General features: G+C 50.5%; 11 non-coding genes across 11 annotated transcripts; all 11 read left to right on the top strand.

Moving 5' to 3' along the window:
- Nucleotides 1-334: 334 nt before the first annotated feature.
- Nucleotides 335-418, top strand: Trnal-uaa (transfer RNA leucine (anticodon UAA)). Its single transcript has one exon. It is a non-coding gene; the product is annotated as a tRNA-Leu (tRNA).
- Nucleotides 419-2,174: 1,756 nt separating this feature from the next.
- On the top strand, nucleotides 2,175-2,258 carry Trnal-uaa (transfer RNA leucine (anticodon UAA)). The gene has a single exon. It is a non-coding gene; the product is annotated as a tRNA-Leu (tRNA).
- A 1,766-nt stretch (nucleotides 2,259-4,024) lies between these two features.
- Trnal-uaa (transfer RNA leucine (anticodon UAA)) lies at nucleotides 4,025-4,108 on the top strand. The gene has a single exon. It is a non-coding gene; the product is annotated as a tRNA-Leu (tRNA).
- A 1,766-nt stretch (nucleotides 4,109-5,874) lies between these two features.
- Nucleotides 5,875-5,958, top strand: Trnal-uaa (transfer RNA leucine (anticodon UAA)). Its single transcript has one exon. It is a non-coding gene; the product is annotated as a tRNA-Leu (tRNA).
- A 1,756-nt stretch (nucleotides 5,959-7,714) lies between these two features.
- On the top strand, nucleotides 7,715-7,798 carry Trnal-uaa (transfer RNA leucine (anticodon UAA)). Its single transcript has one exon. It is a non-coding gene; the product is annotated as a tRNA-Leu (tRNA).
- A 1,766-nt stretch (nucleotides 7,799-9,564) lies between these two features.
- Trnal-uaa (transfer RNA leucine (anticodon UAA)) lies at nucleotides 9,565-9,648 on the top strand. Its single transcript has one exon. It is a non-coding gene; the product is annotated as a tRNA-Leu (tRNA).
- A 1,766-nt stretch (nucleotides 9,649-11,414) lies between these two features.
- On the top strand, nucleotides 11,415-11,498 carry Trnal-uaa (transfer RNA leucine (anticodon UAA)). Its single transcript has one exon. It is a non-coding gene; the product is annotated as a tRNA-Leu (tRNA).
- A 1,766-nt stretch (nucleotides 11,499-13,264) lies between these two features.
- Nucleotides 13,265-13,348, top strand: Trnal-uaa (transfer RNA leucine (anticodon UAA)). Its single transcript has one exon. It is a non-coding gene; the product is annotated as a tRNA-Leu (tRNA).
- A 1,766-nt stretch (nucleotides 13,349-15,114) lies between these two features.
- Nucleotides 15,115-15,198, top strand: Trnal-uaa (transfer RNA leucine (anticodon UAA)). Its single transcript has one exon. It is a non-coding gene; the product is annotated as a tRNA-Leu (tRNA).
- Nucleotides 15,199-16,964: 1,766 nt separating this feature from the next.
- Trnal-uaa (transfer RNA leucine (anticodon UAA)) lies at nucleotides 16,965-17,048 on the top strand. Its single transcript has one exon. It is a non-coding gene; the product is annotated as a tRNA-Leu (tRNA).
- Nucleotides 17,049-18,804: 1,756 nt separating this feature from the next.
- Nucleotides 18,805-18,888, top strand: Trnal-uaa (transfer RNA leucine (anticodon UAA)). Its single transcript has one exon. It is a non-coding gene; the product is annotated as a tRNA-Leu (tRNA).
- Nucleotides 18,889-19,587: the final 699 nt, after the last annotated feature.

The raw sequence follows: 19,587 nt of genomic DNA, 5'->3' as shown, positions 1-19,587 counted from the left end.
TCCTCACACGAAGTATTTCATTGGCTTCCCACGAGTACGTAATGCACAGCGTGGCTGTTGCTAGGAAACGGCCTTAGATGCCGTTTGCTAATATCTGCTTTCTTTTGCGTCAATGTGGAAATTATCCTATTACTAAATACAGTTGTGCTAGTTACAGTTCAAACTGGATACGACGGAAGAGCGCGGGATGCGTTTCCTACGCCACATCTGACATTGCGCCTTAAATATTGTAAGACTGACATAATTCCGTCCTACCGAAAAAAGAAACAGATTTCGCAGTCAGGTTCTTGAGATAATGCTAGAGACGGAAGTCACTGGGGCTGTTGTCTCACACGTCAGATTGGCCGAGCGGTCTAAGGCGCCAGATTTAAGCTCTGGTTCCCGAAAGGGAGCGTGGGTTCGAACCCCACATCTGACAATGCATTTTAATCATTCAGAAACTAACCTACTCCATTCATGTTGTAGAACAAGTAAATTACGCAGAAACACGCCATGGAGGTTTTGCTAGGGAAGACAGTGACAGCAGTGCTGGCGTCTCACGTCCCATAGGCTGAGCAGTCGAAAAGAAATAGCGGAACATACTTTTCCTGTGTCGAGTTTTACCTCTTCTCACGGACGTTTCCGTGGTCGTTGTGTTGTGGCTCTGGGCTCGAAGCGACAGGCGAAAATGAGTCAACAGTGACACGTAAGTGTTTCAATGAATGGCAGGGCCTTAATAAAGATAGATGAAACGGCGGTTGGGGTAGTGGAGTCCTGAAGCGGCCGTATTGCGCGGGCAATAAGCTCACCAAGTTAGAGTGTTATTATGCTAATAACGAGGGGGCTGTGGGTTCGATCCCACCAAGGGCTATTCCATTTTGTTTCCCTAAAAGGCAAATCCCAAGTGATCTGTACAAGGACTAAGGCGTCCGCCCGTCTGGCGACGTTCTCGCCAACTTGTATGCCACGCCAAAGACACGGGTCCATGCCCGATCACCGAAATTCGACAGCGTTGGGCGTGGTTAGTACTCAGGTGGGTGACCACCTAGGAAGTCCGCGAGCTATTGGTTTCTTCAGTTTTGCCTTTTTCCTTAGTTTTTGAGTCTGCTGCGCGGAAATCCTGCGGTCCAGCACGCTGACACCTCTCTTGCTTCTCGGTACGCACAGGGGCGAACCTGCGGCCACTGTCAAATGAAAGAGTCCGTTGTGTGTTTGTCGATTTGGCGTCTCCCAGTCGTTTCTAGCGCCAGTCCTCTACATATACGGCCATTTGCAAGCGTCAGCTTTCGCGTCAGCCGAGCAAAGTCGAGACAAGTCGACACACGATGCTGTGAATCGTAATCCGCACTAGCCTTCGCGGAGCGAGACGAGGGGTGGAGGAAAACCATTCGTACCACAACTGTTCGGAAATTCGAAGATCAAGTAGCGTTGAACACACTCTCCTGAGTAAAGGAGACAACTTCTGTGTGGTGTCCGGGTTTCGAACCCGGATCAGCTACTTGGGAAGCAACCACGCTGACCGACACACCACCACTGCCTTCCGCTACAAGCTGTTTGCGCCGTGATGTGTCGCCTTCCCTCCTGGCGCCAGAGGACGAAGGCTATCTCGCTGTAGGCGCTCAACGCCGAGTGGAAGGCGAGCACATCTGAACCCGTTTTCCTGGTGCTGCTAGGGCGATATACTGTGACTAGGCGCAGAACTGACTTCCACTGAAGAAATCTGCCCTTTAATGCACATCAGGGCCAACACGAAATTTCTAATATGCAGTACTCACTGACGATCCAAAGACGTTTCAGTACGTATGCGTCGGTACCGCCGGGGCAGTGCCTAAGTATTGTAAAGTGAAGGTCGACAGTTCCATCCTCACACGAAGTATTTCATTGGCTTCCCACGAGTACGTAATGCACAGCGTGGCTGTTGCTAGGAAACGGCCTTAGATGCCGTTTGCTAATATCTGCTTTCTTTTGCGTCAATGTGGAAATTATCCTATTACTAAATACAGTTGTGCTAGTTACAGTTCAAACTGGATACGACGGAAGAGCGCGGGATGCGTTTCCTACGCCACATCTGACATTGCGCCTTAAATATTGTAAGACTGAGATAATTCCGTCCTACCGAAAAAAGAAACAGATTTCGCAGTCAGGTTCTTGAGATAATGCTAGAGACGGAAGTCACTGGGGCTGCTGTCTCACACGTCAGATTGGCCGAGCGGTCTAAGGCGCCAGATTTAAGCTCTGGTTCCCGAAAGGGAGCGTGGGTTCGAACCCCACATCTGACAATGCATTTTAATCATTCAGAAACTAACCTACTCCATTCATGTTGTAGAACAAGTAAATTACGCAGAAACACGCCATGGAGGTTTTGCTAGGGAAGACAGTGACAGCAGTGCTGGCGTCTCACGTCCCATAGGCTGAGCAGTCGAAAAGAAATAGCGGAACATACTTTTCCTGTGTCGAGTTTTACCTCTTCTCACGGACGTTTCCGTGGTCGTTGTGTTGTGGCTCTGGGCTCGAAGCGACAGGCGAAAATGAGTCAACAGTGACACGTAAGTGTTTCAATGAATGGCAGGGCCTTAATAAAGATAGATGAAACGGCGGTTGGGGTAGTGGAGTCCTGAAGCGGCCGTATTGCGCGGGCAATAAGCTCACCAAGTTAGAGTGTTATTATGCTAATAACGAGGGGGCTGTGGGTTCGATCCCACCAAGGGCTATTCCATTTTGTTTCCCTAAAAGGCAAATCCCAAGTGATCTGTACAAGGACTAAGGCGTCTGCCCGTCTGGCGACGTTCTCGCCAACTTGTATGCCACGCCAAAGACACGGGTCCATGCCCGATCACCGAAATTCGACAGCGTTGGGCGTGGTTAGTACTCAGGTGGGTGACCACCTAGGAAGTCCGCGAGCTATTGGTTTCTTCAGTTTTGCCTTTTTCCTTAGTTTTTGAGTCTGCTGCGCGGAAATCCTGCGGTCCAGCACGCTGACACCTCTCTTGCTTCTCGGTACGCACAGGGGCGAACCTGCGGCCACTGTCAAATGAAAGAGTCCGTTGTGTGTTTGTCGATTTGGCGTCTCCCAGTCGTTTCTAGCGCCAGTCCTCTACATATACGGCCATTTGCAAGCGTCAGCTTTCGCGTCAGCCGAGCAAAGTCGAGACAAGTCGACACATGAGGACACACGATGCTGTGAATCGTAATCCGCACTAGCCTTCGCGGAGCGAGACGAGGGGTGGAGGAAAACCATTCGTACCACAACTGTTCGGAAATTCGAAGATCAAGTAGCGTTGAACACACTCTCCTGAGTAAAGGAGACAACTTCTGTGTGGTGTCCGGGTTTCGAACCCGGATCAGCTACTTGGGAAGCAACCACGCTGACCGACACACCACCACTGCCTTCCGCTACAAGCTGTTTGCGCCGTGATGTGTCGCCTTCCCTCCTGGCGCCAGAGGACGAAGGCTATCTCGCTGTAGGCGCTCAACGCCGAGTGGAAGGCGAGCACATCTGAACCCGTTTTCCTGGTACTGCTAGGGCGATATACTGTGACTAGGCGCAGAACTGACTTCCACTGAAGAAATCTGCCCTTTAATGCACATCAGGGCCAACACGAAATTTCTAATATGCAGTACTCACTGACGATCCAAAGACGTTTCAGTACGTATGCGTCGGTACCGCCGGGGCAGTGCCTAAGTATTGTAAAGTGAAGGTCGACAGTTCCATCCTCACACGAAGTATTTCATTGGCTTCCCACGAGTACGTAATGCACAGCGTGGCTGTTGCTAGGAAACGGCCTTAGATGCCGTTTGCTAATATCTGCTTTCTTTTGCGTCAATGTGGAAATTATCCTATTACTAAATACAGTTGTGCTAGTTACAGTTCAAACTGGATACGACGGAAGAGCGCGGGATGCGTTTCCTACGCCACATCTGACATTGCGCCTTAAATATTGTAAGACTGACATAATTCCGTCCTACCGAAAAAAGAAACAGATTTCGCAGTCAGGTTCTTGAGATAATGCTAGAGACGGAAGTCACTGGGGCTGTTGTCTCACACGTCAGATTGGCCGAGCGGTCTAAGGCGCCAGATTTAAGCTCTGGTTCCCGAAAGGGAGCGTGGGTTCGAACCCCACATCTGACAATGCATTTTAATCATTCAGAAACTAACCTACTCCATTCATGTTGTAGAACAAGTAAATTACGCAGAAACACGCCATGGAGGTTTTGCTAGGGAAGACAGTGACAGCAGTGCTGGCGTCTCACGTCCCATAGGCTGAGCAGTCGAAAAGAAATAGCGGAACATACTTTTCCTGTGTCGAGTTTTACCTCTTCTCACGGACGTTTCCGTGGTCGTTGTGTTGTGGCTCTGGGCTCGAAGCGACAGGCGAAAATGAGTCAACAGTGACACGTAAGTGTTTCAATGAATGGCAGGGCCTTAATAAAGATAGATGAAACGGCGGTTGGGGTAGTGGAGTCCTGAAGCGGCCGTATTGCGCGGGCAATAAGCTCACCAAGTTAGAGTGTTATTATGCTAATAACGAGGGGGCTGTGGGTTCGATCCCACCAAGGGCTATTCCATTTTGTTTCCCTAAAAGGCAAATCCCAAGTGATCTGTACAAGGACTAAGGCGTCCGCCCGTCTGGCGACGTTCTCGCCAACTTGTATGCCACGCCAAAGACACGGGTCCATGCCCGATCACCGAAATTCGACAGCGTTGGGCGTGGTTAGTACTCAGGTGGGTGACCACCTAGGAAGTCCGCGAGCTATTGGTTTCTTCAGTTTTGCCTTTTTCCTTAGTTTTTGAGTCTGCTGCGCGGAAATCCTGCGGTCCAGCACGCTGACACCTCTCTTGCTTCTCGGTACGCACAGGGGCGAACCTGCGGCCACTGTCAAATGAAAGAGTCCGTTGTGTGTTTGTCGATTTGGCGTCTCCCAGTCGTTTCTAGCGCCAGTCCTCTACATATACGGCCATTTGCAAGCGTCAGCTTTCGCGTCAGCCGAGCAAAGTCGAGACAAGTCGACACATGAGGACACACGATGCTGTGAATCGTAATCCGCACTAGCCTTCGCGGAGCGAGACGAGGGGTGGAGGAAAACCATTCGTACCACAACTGTTCGGAAATTCGAAGATCAAGTAGCGTTGAACACACTCTCCTGAGTAAAGGAGACAACTTCTGTGTGGTGTCCGGGTTTCGAACCCGGATCAGCTACTTGGGAAGCAACCACGCTGACCGACACACCACCACTGCCTTCCGCTACAAGCTGTTTGCGCCGTGATGTGTCGCCTTCCCTCCTGGCGCCAGAGGACGAAGGCTATCTCGCTGTAGGCGCTCAACGCCGAGTGGAAGGCGAGCACATCTGAACCCGTTTTCCTGGTGCTGCTAGGGCGATATACTGTGACTAGGCGCAGAACTGACTTCCACTGAAGAAATCTGCCCTTTAATGCACATCAGGGCCAACACGAAATTTCTAATATGCAGTACTCACTGACGATCCAAAGACGTTTCAGTACGTATGCGTCGGTACCGCCGGGGCAGTGCCTAAGTATTGTAAAGTGAAGGTCGACAGTTCCATCCTCACACGAAGTATTTCATTGGCTTCCCACGAGTACGTAATGCACAGCGTGGCTGTTGCTAGGAAACGGCCTTAGATGCCGTTTGCTAATATCTGCTTTCTTTTGCGTCAATGTGGAAATTATCCTATTACTAAATACAGTTGTGCTAGTTACAGTTCAAACTGGATACGACGGAAGAGCGCGGGATGCGTTTCCTACGCCACATCTGACATTGCGCCTTAAATATTGTAAGACTGACATAATTCCGTCCTACCGAAAAAAGAAACAGATTTCGCAGTCAGGTTCTTGAGATAATGCTAGAGACGGAAGTCACTGGGGCTGTTGTCTCACACGTCAGATTGGCCGAGCGGTCTAAGGCGCCAGATTTAAGCTCTGGTTCCCGAAAGGGAGCGTGGGTTCGAACCCCACATCTGACAATGCATTTTAATCATTCAGAAACTAACCTACTCCATTCATGTTGTAGAACAAGTAAATTACGCAGAAACACGCCATGGAGGTTTTGCTAGGGAAGACAGTGACAGCAGTGCTGGCGTCTCACGTCCCATAGGCTGAGCAGTCGAAAAGAAATAGCGGAACATACTTTTCCTGTGTCGAGTTTTACCTCTTCTCACGGACGTTTCCGTGGTCGTTGTGTTGTGGCTCTGGGCTCGAAGCGACAGGCGAAAATGAGTCAACAGTGACACGTAAGTGTTTCAATGAATGGCAGGGCCTTAATAAAGATAGATGAAACGGCGGTTGGGGTAGTGGAGTCCTGAAGCGGCCGTATTGCGCGGGCAATAAGCTCACCAAGTTAGAGTGTTATTATGCTAATAACGAGGGGGCTGTGGGTTCGATCCCACCAAGGGCTATTCCATTTTGTTTCCCTAAAAGGCAAATCCCAAGTGATCTGTACAAGGACTAAGGCGTCCGCCCGTCTGGCGACGTTCTCGCCAACTTGTATGCCACGCCAAAGACACGGGTCCATGCCCGATCACCGAAATTCGACAGCGTTGGGCGTGGTTAGTACTCAGGTGGGTGACCACCTAGGAAGTCCGCGAGCTATTGGTTTCTTCAGTTTTGCCTTTTTCCTTAGTTTTTGAGTCTGCTGCGCGGAAATCCTGCGGTCCAGCACGCTGACACCTCTCTTGCTTCTCGGTACGCACAGGGGCGAACCTGCGGCCACTGTCAAATGAAAGAGTCCGTTGTGTGTTTGTCGATTTGGCGTCTCCCAGTCGTTTCTAGCGCCAGTCCTCTACATATACGGCCATTTGCAAGCGTCAGCTTTCGCGTCAGCCGAGCAAAGTCGAGACAAGTCGACACACGATGCTGTGAATCGTAATCCGCACTAGCCTTCGCGGAGCGAGACGAGGGGTGGAGGAAAACCATTCGTACCACAACTGTTCGGAAATTCGAAGATCAAGTAGCGTTGAACACACTCTCCTGAGTAAAGGAGACAACTTCTGTGTGGTGTCCGGGTTTCGAACCCGGATCAGCTACTTGGGAAGCAACCACGCTGACCGACACACCACCACTGCCTTCCGCTACAAGCTGTTTGCGCCGTGATGTGTCGCCTTCCCTCCTGGCGCCAGAGGACGAAGGCTATCTCGCTGTAGGCGCTCAACGCCGAGTGGAAGGCGAGCACATCTGAACCCGTTTTCCTGGTGCTGCTAGGGCGATATACTGTGACTAGGCGCAGAACTGACTTCCACTGAAGAAATCTGCCCTTTAATGCACATCAGGGCCAACACGAAATTTCTAATATGCAGTACTCACTGACGATCCAAAGACGTTTCAGTACGTATGCGTCGGTACCGCCGGGGCAGTGCCTAAGTATTGTAAAGTGAAGGTCGACAGTTCCATCCTCACACGAAGTATTTCATTGGCTTCCCACGAGTACGTAATGCACAGCGTGGCTGTTGCTAGGAAACGGCCTTAGATGCCGTTTGCTAATATCTGCTTTCTTTTGCGTCAATGTGGAAATTATCCTATTACTAAATACAGTTGTGCTAGTTACAGTTCAAACTGGATACGACGGAAGAGCGCGGGATGCGTTTCCTACGCCACATCTGACATTGCGCCTTAAATATTGTAAGACTGAGATAATTCCGTCCTACCGAAAAAAGAAACAGATTTCGCAGTCAGGTTCTTGAGATAATGCTAGAGACGGAAGTCACTGGGGCTGCTGTCTCACACGTCAGATTGGCCGAGCGGTCTAAGGCGCCAGATTTAAGCTCTGGTTCCCGAAAGGGAGCGTGGGTTCGAACCCCACATCTGACAATGCATTTTAATCATTCAGAAACTAACCTACTCCATTCATGTTGTAGAACAAGTAAATTACGCAGAAACACGCCATGGAGGTTTTGCTAGGGAAGACAGTGACAGCAGTGCTGGCGTCTCACGTCCCATAGGCTGAGCAGTCGAAAAGAAATAGCGGAACATACTTTTCCTGTGTCGAGTTTTACCTCTTCTCACGGACGTTTCCGTGGTCGTTGTGTTGTGGCTCTGGGCTCGAAGCGACAGGCGAAAATGAGTCAACAGTGACACGTAAGTGTTTCAATGAATGGCAGGGCCTTAATAAAGATAGATGAAACGGCGGTTGGGGTAGTGGAGTCCTGAAGCGGCCGTATTGCGCGGGCAATAAGCTCACCAAGTTAGAGTGTTATTATGCTAATAACGAGGGGGCTGTGGGTTCGATCCCACCAAGGGCTATTCCATTTTGTTTCCCTAAAAGGCAAATCCCAAGTGATCTGTACAAGGACTAAGGCGTCTGCCCGTCTGGCGACGTTCTCGCCAACTTGTATGCCACGCCAAAGACACGGGTCCATGCCCGATCACCGAAATTCGACAGCGTTGGGCGTGGTTAGTACTCAGGTGGGTGACCACCTAGGAAGTCCGCGAGCTATTGGTTTCTTCAGTTTTGCCTTTTTCCTTAGTTTTTGAGTCTGCTGCGCGGAAATCCTGCGGTCCAGCACGCTGACACCTCTCTTGCTTCTCGGTACGCACAGGGGCGAACCTGCGGCCACTGTCAAATGAAAGAGTCCGTTGTGTGTTTGTCGATTTGGCGTCTCCCAGTCGTTTCTAGCGCCAGTCCTCTACATATACGGCCATTTGCAAGCGTCAGCTTTCGCGTCAGCCGAGCAAAGTCGAGACAAGTCGACACATGAGGACACACGATGCTGTGAATCGTAATCCGCACTAGCCTTCGCGGAGCGAGACGAGGGGTGGAGGAAAACCATTCGTACCACAACTGTTCGGAAATTCGAAGATCAAGTAGCGTTGAACACACTCTCCTGAGTAAAGGAGACAACTTCTGTGTGGTGTCCGGGTTTCGAACCCGGATCAGCTACTTGGGAAGCAACCACGCTGACCGACACACCACCACTGCCTTCCGCTACAAGCTGTTTGCGCCGTGATGTGTCGCCTTCCCTCCTGGCGCCAGAGGACGAAGGCTATCTCGCTGTAGGCGCTCAACGCCGAGTGGAAGGCGAGCACATCTGAACCCGTTTTCCTGGTACTGCTAGGGCGATATACTGTGACTAGGCGCAGAACTGACTTCCACTGAAGAAATCTGCCCTTTAATGCACATCAGGGCCAACACGAAATTTCTAATATGCAGTACTCACTGACGATCCAAAGACGTTTCAGTACGTATGCGTCGGTACCGCCGGGGCAGTGCCTAAGTATTGTAAAGTGAAGGTCGACAGTTCCATCCTCACACGAAGTATTTCATTGGCTTCCCACGAGTACGTAATGCACAGCGTGGCTGTTGCTAGGAAACGGCCTTAGATGCCGTTTGCTAATATCTGCTTTCTTTTGCGTCAATGTGGAAATTATCCTATTACTAAATACAGTTGTGCTAGTTACAGTTCAAACTGGATACGACGGAAGAGCGCGGGATGCGTTTCCTACGCCACATCTGACATTGCGCCTTAAATATTGTAAGACTGACATAATTCCGTCCTACCGAAAAAAGAAACAGATTTCGCAGTCAGGTTCTTGAGATAATGCTAGAGACGGAAGTCACTGGGGCTGTTGTCTCACACGTCAGATTGGCCGAGCGGTCTAAGGCGCCAGATTTAAGCTCTGCTTCCCGAAAGGGAGCGTGGGTTCGAACCCCACATCTGACAATGCATTTTAATCATTCAGAAACTAACCTACTCCATTCATGTTGTAGAACAAGTAAATTACGCAGAAACACGCCATGGAGGTTTTGCTAGGGAAGACAGTGACAGCAGTGCTGGCGTCTCACGTCCCATAGGCTGAGCAGTCGAAAAGAAATAGCGGAACATACTTTTCCTGTGTCGAGTTTTACCTCTTCTCACGGACGTTTCCGTGGTCGTTGTGTTGTGGCTCTGGGCTCGAAGCGACAGGCGAAAATGAGTCAACAGTGACACGTAAGTGTTTCAATGAATGGCAGGGCCTTAATAAAGATAGATGAAACGGCGGTTGGGGTAGTGGAGTCCTGAAGCGGCCGTATTGCGCGGGCAATAAGCTCACCAAGTTAGAGTGTTATTATGCTAATAACGAGGGGGCTGTGGGTTCGATCCCACCAAGGGCTATTCCATTTTGTTTCCCTAAAAGGCAAATCCCAAGTGATCTGTACAAGGACTAAGGCGTCCGCCCGTCTGGCGACGTTCTCGCCAACTTGTATGCCACGCCAAAGACACGGGTCCATGCCCGATCACCGAAATTCGACAGCGTTGGGCGTGGTTAGTACTCAGGTGGGTGACCACCTAGGAAGTCCGCGAGCTATTGGTTTCTTCAGTTTTGCCTTTTTCCTTTGTTTTTGAGTCTGCTGCGCGGAAATCCTGCGGTCCAGCACGCTGACACCTCTCTTGCTTCTCGGTACGCACAGGGGCGAACCTGCGGCCACTGTCAAATGAAAGAGTCCGTTGTGTGTTTGTCGATTTGGCGTCTCCCAGTCGTTTCTAGCGCCAGTCCTCTACATATACGGCCATTTGCAAGCGTCAGCTTTCGCGTCAGCCGAGCAAAGTCGAGACAAGTCGACACATGAGGACACACGATGCTGTGAATCGTAATCCGCACTAGCCTTCGCGGAGCGAGACGAGGGGTGGAGGAAAACCATTCGTACCACAACTGTTCGGAAATTCGAAGATCAAGTAGCGTTGAACACACTCTCCTGAGTAAAGGAGACAACTTCTGTGTGGTGTCCGGGTTTCGAACCCGGATCAGCTACTTGGGAAGCAACCACGCTGACCGACACACCACCACTGCCTTCCGCTACAAGCTGTTTGCGCCGTGATGTGTCGCCTTCCCTCCTGGCGCCAGAGGACGAAGGCTATCTCGCTGTAGGCGCTCAACGCCGAGTGGAAGGCGAGCACATCTGAACCCGTTTTCCTGGTACTGCTAGGGCGATATACTGTGACTAGGCGCAGAACTGACTTCCACTGAAGAAATCTGCCCTTTAATGCACATCAGGGCCAACACGAAATTTCTAATATGCAGTACTCACTGACGATCCAAAGACGTTTCAGTACGTATGCGTCGGTACCGCCGGGGCAGTGCCTAAGTATTGTAAAGTGAAGGTCGACAGTTCCATCCTCACACGAAGTATTTCATTGGCTTCCCACGAGTACGTAATGCACAGCGTGGCTGTTGCTAGGAAACGGCCTTAGATGCCGTTTGCTAATATCTGCTTTCTTTTGCGTCAATGTGGAAATTATCCTATTACTAAATACAGTTGTGCTAGTTACAGTTCAAACTGGATACGACGGAAGAGCGCGGGATGCGTTTCCTACGCCACATCTGACATTGCGCCTTAAATATTGTAAGACTGACATAATTCCGTCCTACCGAAAAAAGAAACAGATTTCGCAGTCAGGTTCTTGAGATAATGCTAGAGACGGAAGTCACTGGGGCTGTTGTCTCACACGTCAGATTGGCCGAGCGGTCTAAGGCGCCAGATTTAAGCTCTGCTTCCCGAAAGGGAGCGTGGGTTCGAACCCCACATCTGACAATGCATTTTAATCATTCAGAAACTAACCTACTCCATTCATGTTGTAGAACAAGTAAATTACGCAGAAACACGCCATGGAGGTTTTGCTAGGGAAGACAGTGACAGCAGTGCTGGCGTCTCACGTCCCATAGGCTGAGCAGTCGAAAAGAAATAGCGGAACATACTTTTCCTGTGTCGAGTTTTACCTCTTCTCACGGACGTTTCCGTGGTCGTTGTGTTGTGGCTCTGGGCTCGAAGCGACAGGCGAAAATGAGTCAACAGTGACACGTAAGTGTTTCAATGAATGGCAGGGCCTTAATAAAGATAGATGAAACGGCGGTTGGGGTAGTGGAGTCCTGAAGCGGCCGTATTGCGCGGGCAATAAGCTCACCAAGTTAGAGTGTTATTATGCTAATAACGAGGGGGCTGTGGGTTCGATCCCACCAAGGGCTATTCCATTTTGTTTCCCTAAAAGGCAAATCCCAAGTGATCTGTACAAGGACTAAGGCGTCCGCCCGTCTGGCGACGTTCTCGCCAACTTGTATGCCACGCCAAAGACACGGGTCCATGCCCGATCACCGAAATTCGACAGCGTTGGGCGTGGTTAGTACTCAGGTGGGTGACCACCTAGGAAGTCCGCGAGCTATTGGTTTCTTCAGTTTTGCCTTTTTCCTTTGTTTTTGAGTCTGCTGCGCGGAAATCCTGCGGTCCAGCACGCTGACACCTCTCTTGCTTCTCGGTACGCACAGGGGCGAACCTGCGGCCACTGTCAAATGAAAGAGTCCGTTGTGTGTTTGTCGATTTGGCGTCTCCCAGTCGTTTCTAGCGCCAGTCCTCTACATATACGGCCATTTGCAAGCGTCAGCTTTCGCGTCAGCCGAGCAAAGTCGAGACAAGTCGACACATGAGGACACACGATGCTGTGAATCGTAATCCGCACTAGCCTTCGCGGAGCGAGACGAGGGGTGGAGGAAAACCATTCGTACCACAACTGTTCGGAAATTCGAAGATCAAGTAGCGTTGAACACACTCTCCTGAGTAAAGGAGACAACTTCTGTGTGGTGTCCGGGTTTCGAACCCGGATCAGCTACTTGGGAAGCAACCACGCTGACCGACACACCACCACTGCCTTCCGCTACAAGCTGTTTGCGCCGTGATGTGTCGCCTTCCCTCCTGGCGCCAGAGGACGAAGGCTATCTCGCTGTAGGCGCTCAACGCCGAGTGGAAGGCGAGCACATCTGAACCCGTTTTCCTGGTGCTGCTAGGGCGATATACTGTGACTAGGCGCAGAACTGACTTCCACTGAAGAAATCTGCCCTTTAATGCACATCAGGGCCAACACGAAATTTCTAATATGCAGTACTCACTGACGATCCAAAGACGTTTCAGTACGTATGCGTCGGTACCGCCGGGGCAGTGCCTAAGTATTGTAAAGTGAAGGTCGACAGTTCCATCCTCACACGAAGTATTTCATTGGCTTCCCACGAGTACGTAATGCACAGCGTGGCTGTTGCTAGGAAACGGCCTTAGATGCCGTTTGCTAATATCTGCTTTCTTTTGCGTCAATGTGGAAATTATCCTATTACTAAATACAGTTGTGCTAGTTACAGTTCAAACTGGATACGACGGAAGAGCGCGGGATGCGTTTCCTACGCCACATCTGACATTGCGCCTTAAATATTGTAAGACTGACATAATTCCGTCCTACCGAAAAAAGAAACAGATTTCGCAGTCAGGTTCTTGAGATAATGCTAGAGACGGAAGTCACTGGGGCTGTTGTCTCACACGTCAGATTGGCCGAGCGGTCTAAGGCGCCAGATTTAAGCTCTGGTTCCCGAAAGGGAGCGTGGGTTCGAACCCCACATCTGACAATGCATTTTAATCATTCAGAAACTAACCTACTCCATTCATGTTGTAGAACAAGTAAATTACGCAGAAACACGCCATGGAGGTTTTGCTAGGGAAGACAGTGACAGCAGTGCTGGCGTCTCACGTCCCATAGGCTGAGCAGTCGAAAAGAAATAGCGGAACATACTTTTCCTGTGTCGAGTTTTACCTCTTCTCACGGACGTTTCCGTGGTCGTTGTGTTGTGGCTCTGGGCTCGAAGCGACAGGCGAAAATGAGTCAACAGTGACACGTAAGTGTTTCAATGAATGGCAGGGCCTTAATAAAGATAGATGAAACGGCGGTTGGGGTAGTGGAGTCCTGAAGCGGCCGTATTGCGCGGGCAATAAGCTCACCAAGTTAGAGTGTTATTATGCTAATAACGAGGGGGCTGTGGGTTCGATCCCACCAAGGGCTATTCCATTTTGTTTCCCTAAAAGGCAAATCCCAAGTGATCTGTACAAGGACTAAGGCGTCTGCCCGTCTGGCGACGTTCTCGCCAACTTGTATGCCACGCCAAAGACACGGGTCCATGCCCGATCACCGAAATTCGACAGCGTTGGGCGTGGTTAGTACTCAGGTGGGTGACCACCTAGGAAGTCCGCGAGCTATTGGTTTCTTCAGTTTTGCCTTTTTCCTTAGTTTTTGAGTCTGCTGCGCGGAAATCCTGCGGTCCAGCACGCTGACACCTCTCTTGCTTCTCGGTACGCACAGGGGCGAACCTGCGGCCACTGTCAAATGAAAGAGTCCGTTGTGTGTTTGTCGATTTGGCGTCTCCCAGTCGTTTCTAGCGCCAGTCCTCTACATATACGGCCATTTGCAAGCGTCAGCTTTCGCGTCAGCCGAGCAAAGTCGAGACAAGTCGACACATGAGGACACACGATGCTGTGAATCGTAATCCGCACTAGCCTTCGCGGAGCGAGACGAGGGGTGGAGGAAAACCATTCGTACCACAACTGTTCGGAAATTCGAAGATCAAGTAGCGTTGAACACACTCTCCTGAGTAAAGGAGACAACTTCTGTGTGGTGTCCGGGTTTCGAACCCGGATCAGCTACTTGGGAAGCAACCACGCTGACCGACACACCACCACTGCCTTCCGCTACAAGCTGTTTGCGCCGTGATGTGTCGCCTTCCCTCCTGGCGCCAGAGGACGAAGGCTATCTCGCTGTAGGCGCTCAACGCCGAGTGGAAGGCGAGCACATCTGAACCCGTTTTCCTGGTGCTGCTAGGGCGATATACTGTGACTAGGCGCAGAACTGACTTCCACTGAAGAAATCTGCCCTTTAATGCACATCAGGGCCAACACGAAATTTCTAATATGCAGTACTCACTGACGATCCAAAGACGTTTCAGTACGTATGCGTCGGTACCGCCGGGGCAGTGCCTAAGTATTGTAAAGTGAAGGTCGACAGTTCCATCCTCACACGAAGTATTTCATTGGCTTCCCACGAGTACGTAATGCACAGCGTGGCTGTTGCTAGGAAACGGCCTTAGATGCCGTTTGCTAATATCTGCTTTCTTTTGCGTCAATGTGGAAATTATCCTATTACTAAATACAGTTGTGCTAGTTACAGTTCAAACTGGATACGACGGAAGAGCGCGGGATGCGTTTCCTACGCCACATCTGACATTGCGCCTTAAATATTGTAAGACTGACATAATTCCGTCCTACCGAAAAAAGAAACAGATTTCGCAGTCAGGTTCTTGAGATAATGCTAGAGACGGAAGTCACTGGGGCTGTTGTCTCACACGTCAGATTGGCCGAGCGGTCTAAGGCGCCAGATTTAAGCTCTGGTTCCCGAAAGGGAGCGTGGGTTCGAACCCCACATCTGACAATGCATTTTAATCATTCAGAAACTAACCTACTCCATTCATGTTGTAGAACAAGTAAATTACGCAGAAACACGCCATGGAGGTTTTGCTAGGGAAGACAGTGACAGCAGTGCTGGCGTCTCACGTCCCATAGGCTGAGCAGTCGAAAAGAAATAGCGGAACATACTTTTCCTGTGTCGAGTTTTACCTCTTCTCACGGACGTTTCCGTGGTCGTTGTGTTGTGGCTCTGGGCTCGAAGCGACAGGCGAAAATGAGTCAACAGTGACACGTAAGTGTTTCAATGAATGGCAGGGCCTTAATAAAGATAGATGAAACGGCGGTTGGGGTAGTGGAGTCCTGAAGCGGCCGTATTGCGCGGGCAATAAGCTCACCAAGTTAGAGTGTTATTATGCTAATAACGAGGGGGCTGTGGGTTCGATCCCACCAAGGGCTATTCCATTTTGTTTCCCTAAAAGGCAAATCCCAAGTGATCTGTACAAGGACTAAGGCGTCTGCCCGTCTGGCGACGTTCTCGCCAACTTGTATGCCACGCCAAAGACACGGGTCCATGCCCGATCACCGAAATTCGACAGCGTTGGGCGTGGTTAGTACTCAGGTGGGTGACCACCTAGGAAGTCCGCGAGCTATTGGTTTCTTCAGTTTTGCCTTTTTCCTTAGTTTTTGAGTCTGCTGCGCGGAAATCCTGCGGTCCAGCACGCTGACACCTCTCTTGCTTCTCGGTACGCACAGGGGCGAACCTGCGGCCACTGTCAAATGAAAGAGTCCGTTGTGTGTTTGTCGATTTGGCGTCTCCCAGTCGTTTCTAGCGCCAGTCCTCTACATATACGGCCATTTGCAAGCGTCAGCTTTCGCGTCAGCCGAGCAAAGTCGAGACAAGTCGACACATGAGGACACACGATGCTGTGAATCGTAATCCGCACTAGCCTTCGCGGAGCGAGACGAGGGGTGGAGGAAAACCATTCGTACCACAACTGTTCGGAAATTCGAAGATCAAGTAGCGTTGAACACACTCTCCTGAGTAAAGGAGACAACTTCTGTGTGGTGTCCGGGTTTCGAACCCGGATCAGCTACTTGGGAAGCAACCACGCTGACCGACACACCACCACTGCCTTCCGCTACAAGCTGTTTGCGCCGTGATGTGTCGCCTTCCCTCCTGGCGCCAGAGGACGAAGGCTATCTCGCTGTAGGCGCTCAACGCCGAGTGGAAGGCGAGCACATCTGAACCCGTTTTCCTGGTGCTGCTAGGGCGATATACTGTGACTAGGCGCAGAACTGACTTCCACTGAAGAAATCTGCCCTTTAATGCACATCAGGGCCAACACGAAATTTCTAATATGCAGTACTCACTGACGATCCAAAGACGTTTCAGTACGTATGCGTCGGTACCGCCGGGGCAGTGCCTAAGTATTGTAAAGTGAAGGTCGACAGTTCCATCCTCACACGAAGTATTTCATTGGCTTCCCACGAGTACGTAATGCACAGCGTGGCTGTTGCTAGGAAACGGCCTTAGATGCCGTTTGCTAATATCTGCTTTCTTTTGCGTCAATGTGGAAATTATCCTATTACTAAATACAGTTGTGCTAGTTACAGTTCAAACTGGATACGACGGAAGAGCGCGGGATGCGTTTCCTACGCCACATCTGACATTGCGCCTTAAATATTGTAAGACTGACATAATTCCGTCCTACCGAAAAAAGAAACAGATTTCGCAGTCAGGTTCTTGAGATAATGCTAGAGACGGAAGTCACTGGGGCTGTTGTCTCACACGTCAGATTGGCCGAGCGGTCTAAGGCGCCAGATTTAAGCTCTGGTTCCCGAAAGGGAGCGTGGGTTCGAACCCCACATCTGACAATGCATTTTAATCATTCAGAAACTAACCTACTCCATTCATGTTGTAGAACAAGTAAATTACGCAGAAACACGCCATGGAGGTTTTGCTAGGGAAGACAGTGACAGCAGTGCTGGCGTCTCACGTCCCATAGGCTGAGCAGTCGAAAAGAAATAGCGGAACATACTTTTCCTGTGTCGAGTTTTACCTCTTCTCACGGACGTTTCCGTGGTCGTTGTGTTGTGGCTCTGGGCTCGAAGCGACAGGCGAAAATGAGTCAACAGTGACACGTAAGTGTTTCAATGAATGGCAGGGCCTTAATAAAGATAGATGAAACGGCGGTTGGGGTAGTGGAGTCCTGAAGCGGCCGTATTGCGCGGGCAATAAGCTCACCAAGTTAGAGTGTTATTATGCTAATAACGAGGGGGCTGTGGGTTCGATCCCACCAAGGGCTATTCCATTTTGTTTCCCTAAAAGGCAAATCCCAAGTGATCTGTACAAGGACTAAGGCGTCCGCCCGTCTGGCGACGTTCTCGCCAACTTGTATGCCACGCCAAAGACACGGGTCCATGCCCGATCACCGAAATTCGACAGCGTTGGGCGTGGTTAGTACTCAGGTGGGTGACCACCTAGGAAGTCCGCGAGCTATTGGTTTCTTCAGTTTTGCCTTTTTCCTTAGTTTTTGAGTCTGCTGCGCGGAAATCCTGCGGTCCAGCACGCTGACACCTCTCTTGCTTCTCGGTACGCACAGGGGCGAACCTGCGGCCACTGTCAAATGAAAGAGTCCGTTGTGTGTTTGTCGATTTGGCGTCTCCCAGTCGTTTCTAGCGCCAGTCCTCTACATATACGGCCATTTGCAAGCGTCAGCTTTCGCGTCAGCCGAGCAAAGTCGAGACAAGTCGACACACGATGCTGTGAATCGTAATCCGCACTAGCCTTCGCGGAGCGAGACGAGGGGTGGAGGAAAACCATTCGTACCACAACTGTTCGGAAATTCGAAGATCAAGTAGCGTTGAACACACTCTCCTGAGTAAAGGAGACAACTTCCGTGTGGTGTCCGGGTTTCGAACCCGGATCAGCTACTTGGGAAGCAACCACGCTGACCGACACACCACCACTGCCTTCCGCTACAAGCTGTTTGCGCCGTGATGTGTCGCCTTCCCTCCTGGCGCCAGAGGACGAAGGCTATCTCGCTGTAGGCGCTCAACGCCGAGTGGAAGGCGAGCACATCTGAACCCGTTTTCCTGGTGCTGCTAGGGCGATATACTGTGACTAGGCGCAGAACTGACTTCCACTGAAGAAATCTGCCCTTTAATGCACATCAGGGCCAACACGAAATTTCTAATATGCAGTACTCACTGACGATCCAAAGACGTTTCAGTACGTATGCGTCGGTACCGCCGGGGCAGTGCCTAAGTATTGTAAAGTGAAGGTCGACAGTTCCATCCTCACACGAAGTATTTCATTGGCTTCCCACGAGTACGTAATGCACAGCGTGGCTGTTGCTAGGAAACGGCCTTAGATGCCGTTTGCTAATATCTGCTTTCTTTTGCGTCAATGTGGAAATTATCCTATTACTAAATACAGTTGTGCTAGTTACAGTTCAAACTGGATACGACGGAAGAGCGCGGGATGCGTTTCCTACGCCACATCTGACATTGCGCCTTAAATATTGTAAGACTGACATAATTCCGTCCTACCGAAAAAAGAAACAGATTTCGCAGTCAGGTTCTTGAGATAATGCTAGAGACGGAAGTCACTGGGGCTGTTGTCTCACACGTCAGATTGGCCGAGCGGTCTAAGGCGCCAGATTTAAGCTCTGGTTCCCGAAAGGGAGCGTGGGTTCGAACCCCACATCTGACAATGCATTTTAATCATTCAGAAACTAACCTACTCCATTCATGTTGTAGAACAAGTAAATTACGCAGAAACACGCCATGGAGGTTTTGCTAGGGAAGACAGTGACAGCAGTGCTGGCGTCTCACGTCCCATAGGCTGAGCAGTCGAAAAGAAATAGCGGAACATACTTTTCCTGTGTCGAGTTTTACCTCTTCTCACGGACGTTTCCGTGGTCGTTGTGTTGTGGCTCTGGGCTCGAAGCGACAAGCGAAAATGAGTCAACAGTGACACGTAAGTGTTTCAATGAATGGCAGGGCCTTAATAAAGATAGATGAAACGGCGGTTGGGGTAGTGGAGTCCTGAAGCGGCCGTATTGCGCGGGCAATAAGCTCACCAAGTTAGAGTGTTATTATGCTAATAACGAGGGGGCTGTGGGTTCGATCCCACCAAGGGCTATTCCATTTTGTTTCCCTAAAAGGCAAATCCCAAGTGATCTGTACAAGGACTAAGGCGTCCGCCCGTCTGGCGACGTTCTCGCCAACTTGTATGCCACGCCAAAGACACGGGTCCATGCCCGATCACCGAAATTCGACAGCGTTGGGCGTGGTTAGTACTCAGGTGGGTGACCACCTAGGAAGTCCGCGAGCTATTGGTTTCTTCAGTTTTGTCTTTTTCCTTTGTTTTTGAGTCTGCTGCGCGGAAATCCTGCGGTCCAGCACGCTG

Source organism: Schistocerca gregaria, chromosome 7 (genome assembly GCF_023897955.1).
Source record: "Schistocerca gregaria isolate iqSchGreg1 chromosome 7, iqSchGreg1.2, whole genome shotgun sequence".
Taxonomy (NCBI): domain Eukaryota; kingdom Metazoa; phylum Arthropoda; class Insecta; order Orthoptera; family Acrididae; genus Schistocerca; species Schistocerca gregaria.
This window is presented reverse-complemented; position numbering and strand designations above follow the sequence as displayed.